This window comes from Penaeus monodon, chromosome 17 (genome assembly GCF_015228065.2).
Source record: "Penaeus monodon isolate SGIC_2016 chromosome 17, NSTDA_Pmon_1, whole genome shotgun sequence".
Taxonomy (NCBI): domain Eukaryota; kingdom Metazoa; phylum Arthropoda; class Malacostraca; order Decapoda; family Penaeidae; genus Penaeus; species Penaeus monodon.
Window position 1 is genome coordinate 10917410 of NC_051402.1, and position 5000 is coordinate 10922409.

Below are 5000 nucleotides of genomic sequence, written 5' to 3' on the forward strand. Positions count from 1 at the left end.
AAATCTATTATTGTTTTCCGTCTCCGGTTTGACATTCTCTATCTCTTTTAATCTTATGCCTCTCCCTCTAACTACAGATTTTGCTTTCCGTCCTTTCATTTCTCTCTCTCATTCTCTCTCTCTCTCTCTCTCTCTCTCTCTCTCTCTCTCTCTCTCTCTCTCTCTCTCTCTCTCTCTCTCTCTCTCTCTCTTTCTCCCTCCCACTCTCCTCTTTTGAAATTTTGTTCTTCTGTCGCCTTTAGCTAAATACCTTCCCACTTGCATTGCGTCTGTCGGTGTTTAGCCTGGGTCCTGCGGTAGTGGCGTCCGGACCGGACAATCGAATCATTCGCTTTTCTGAAGCTTTTCGTTTTCGTTATTTCGCTCCTTTGTCTGTCCTGTTTGCAGCTTTCAGGTTTTTCGTACTTGAGAATCGTTTTTTTTTTTTTTTTGTCTTTCATTCCTTATTTATTTACTTTTGGCCTCCATATACACGTATGTGTTTGGCGCCATTTTTCGCTTCTTCACGCGTGTTGTTCATATCCGCTGTCGAGAGCTACAACATTTCTTTAATTCAGCAGGATACATGTCAAAAGATTTTTTTTCCTTTCCTGCACGAATGATTATTAATTGATGATGAGTATAGCTTTCGACCGCTCTTTCTATTTTTACGATGCTGATTATGAGTTGAAAATAAAAGAAAAAAACTCTACACTTTTTCCAAGGCAATCGGATTCATCATACGCACGATCAGGTAGGTTTTGTTAAAGTGACTATCAATATATCGCTTTACGTTTCTTCCTGTCTCTCTCTCTATATATATCTATCTACGTATACATGTATATAGTGTATAGTGTATACATCTACTACCGCTTTTCTTCTACTTCTTCATTCCTTATTCTTCATACTTCATTACATGGATTTTATATAATTTCTCAGTGGAAACAGAACTACAAATGAAATGGTATAAAATATTGCAGCTTCCTGTCATCTTGTCACACGTCAGTTTCGCTTAGGTTTACGAATCAATTAAACTCATACATACAAAAGGTAAATAAGCCATTCTCGAGTTGCTATGGTATATTGATATTAAGAGTATTTTTCTTTATGCTGAATAGGAAATACGGAATAACATAATAACACATAAATGATTAAAACACAAGAGTAATATACTCATTAAAATTATAAACTAGTTACACTCTACACTGTAAAGACTAATTGCAAATGTAAAGAGTTTCATTGTGGCAAATGTAGAAAAAGTATAATTGAGATCCAATAGATGTTATCACGTTTCTTCCAACGTGGAATTATTCATTCTCATTCAGACCTTTTTAACTTTTGCAAATTGGATATTTCACACACGCGCATACATGGAAAACATGCATAAACGTTCGTACGTGTGTAAAAACGGCAGCTATCACACGGTCTTCCGTAGCGTGAGACCGACTGTTTACGTGTTTACTTAATCGTCTACCACTTTGCGTGTCTGATCACTTGCTCGTACGCCACTCTGCATGTCAGCTTGCTTTCTCGTATACTACTCTGCGTGCTTGGTTACGTAAGCGTATATGGATGTGCGTGTGTGTTTATGAATGTTTGCGCATATGGCAGAGTATGAATCAATTGCCGTGTGCGATTTTTTGTTTTGTTTTGTTTGGTTTACATGACCACCTGAATACACTTTCAAATCTCGCGATGTACTGTAATAAAATTAGATTATTTATTAAGTTTGCCAAGCCATTTTGAATAATAGCGATATACATACCTTTTGAAAATGACACTTGCTTTTATATATTTTAGTTCATCCTTACATATTTCAACACTTTAACTCTAATAATTAATTTGTTTTATCCGGATAAGTAATATCTTCTTCGATTATTCTCAGAGGCACGTATCCCAAAAAATTAGAACTTATATTTAAAAATGGCCATATATATATATATATATATATATATATATATATATATATATATATATATATATATATATATATATATATATATATATATATATATATATTGTGTATATATATGTGTATGTATATGTATGTATATATATATATATATATATATATATATATATATATATATATATATATATATATAGTGTATATATGTGTGTGTTTCATCGGGGGCTAACGCCGACGGGGGCGTGTGGCCACATCCACCCTTCGCTTCCAGCCACGAGGGTACCTAATGGAGAGTCTCCAGGCAGGCCTCGGCCATGTCACATTCCTCTCGACAGGACTGGTCGAGCTGCCCAAGGCATGACCTCCTAGGTCGTCCCACGGGCCTCCTCCGCCCAGGATTGTCTCACAAAGAGACTACCTCATGGGCAGGGTCATTCACAGGGTAAAGAGCTATGTGCTCATATAGCCTGAGTTGGCGGTCCCGAATTATGCAAGTAACAGGTCCCATGTCAGTCTCACGGCGTAGCCGTCGGTAGGACACTTGGTCCTGCCAACTGTACCCCATGATCCGGTGTAGGGACTTGTTATAAAAGACATAGAGACGAGACTCAAAGGCACTAGATAGCATTCAGGTTTCGCATCTATACAGCAAAACTGGCAGTATCAAGGCCTAGAAGACACAGCTCCAAATGCTGTTGTTGATCGATTTCATAGCTCCTGCTACCAGACCAATCCATCTATTGACTTCCTGGTCTTACAGCCCAGAGACATGGACTACACTCTACCAAGGTATGTAAAGCTCTCTGTGACTTCAACGTCCTCACCGCAAGCATGTTCTAACAGGACCCAAAATCCTGAATCTTTGTCTTGGTCCAGGAGACCTCTAGGCCCAAGGGATTTGCCTCATTGCTAAGGGCATTAAGGCCAGCCACCAGTTATTCCAGAACTCAGGTAGGATAGCAAAATCGTTGGCAGTGTCAATGTCTGTGCCTGATATTCCCCGGTGTTTCTCCACATTTTGGATAGTAGTTTTGCCCATTGTCCAGTCCATGGAAGTGCTGGGGTAAGGACACAGCCTCGCATCATACTTGAGTTAACAGGGAAGAAATCTGACACTTTACAACACTTTCAGTACCAGTATATATGCTTGATATTATGCCAATAATCCCGGTCGGAATTCCCCTAAGTCTCAGGATCTTTCATAGTGATTCGTGATGCATCAAGTCAAATGCCTTCTTGAGGTTGATGTAGGCTGCAAGCAGCCCACGACTGAACTCACAACGGCATTCCTCAATCGAAGTGCTAGGATATGGTCTATTGTGGAATTGCCAGGAGTGAATCCAGACTGTTCCAGTCTCTGGTGCCTTAGTAAGTGGTCACGGATCCTGGCCACTGTACCCGTATTGCTATGCCATGTCCAGCGATGTGGGTGGAGCGCTGATACCAGGAGCCAGAAATCCTCAATCTCCGGGACCTAGCTGTTCTCGCTGCTGGGATCAGCTCCCGAGCCATGGGGGCCGACAGACATCTCGTAGCCAGATCGATCACAACCGGATACGGCATTGAAGTCGCCCAGAGCAATGCGGATGTCTCACCGGGAACATTTGTCTGCCACAGATCTAAGTTTGGCGTTGAACGCCTCTTTCTCATCGAGTTTGCAAACATCGGTAGGAGCGTACACAGCAATAAGAGCACGAAGCCTTCAGTGTCAGTGTCATAATATGCTCGTCAACCGATGTTACCTCTACTATCGAGGGTATATATATATATATATATATATATATATATATATATATATATATATATACATATATATGTGTGTGTGTGTGTGTGCGTGCGTGTGTGTGTGTGTGTGTGTGTGTGTGTGTGTGTGTGTGTGTGTGTGTGTGTGTGTGTGTGTGTGTGTGTGTGTGTGTGTGTGTGTGTGTGTGTACATTTATATACACACACACGTGGATGTGTGTCTGTGTGTGTGTGTATATATATATATATATATATATATATATATATATATATATATATATATATATATTTATATATATATATATATATATATATATATATATATATATATGTATAAACACACACATACACTTATACATATACGATTCACTCCTGCTTAGCAAAAGTGACGCACGCCAACGAAAGCTGCAAAGAGAAGGCACGCATAAACATGACGCAACCTAGTCATGAAAAATCGCTGAGCTGCAGTCGCCCGCCCGGGGGTCATTGCGAGGGGATTTTCCTGTGAAGATCGAGTGGTCTTGAAAAGTCGTAGCTGTTGAAGAGGTTATGAAACGTTGTGGGGGGGGGGGGGGTATAGATGAGGTGAAAATACCACCACAAAATATAAGAAATATCTCAAGAAGAAAAAAAGAAAAGAAAAAGAACAATAGAAGAGAAAGGAGCGAGGAAAATGTCGAAAGTGGCCATCATGAAGAAGAGCAGGTGAGGATCATGATAAAGGTTGGAAAAAATAAGTTCAGACTCGGAAATCGCCAAGAGGTCACGGGAAGTGCGGAAGGTCATGTTTGCATTCATGGCAGATTGGAATAATTGTGCCTGCAATCAAGGCATTTTTATGTCTGGAAATTTATCAGTGATTTAAGTGACGGGATAGATAATTATGACACGCTGATGGCCAGTTAATTAGGATACGAACAGAATAGGTAGATATAAGATATTAAGTGGAGACGTTTACCAAAGCTAATCATTGTGTAAAATTATAATTCCGTTAAAGTAAATGGATGATTGGCACAAATAAAAACTAACAATAAATTTAACAGTCAAATGATAGGTAATAGTGTGGCTACAATAATGAAAATAATGGTTATAACAATAATCATACTAATAATGGTAATGAAAGTTATAATAATAATAAAAGTATAACACATAACCATAATAATAGTAATAATGATACTAGTAAGAGTGAAGACAATGATCCCAACATTAATATTTATATTGGTTATATAAAACTGATAACGGCAATAGTAGATAGGAATGATCACGATAATGTTTAATATTATTGTAATGACAAAAATATTAGTAATAGTAATAATGAATCAAATTAGTGATGAAGGTTTAAAAGTACGATAAAACACAAATAATGATA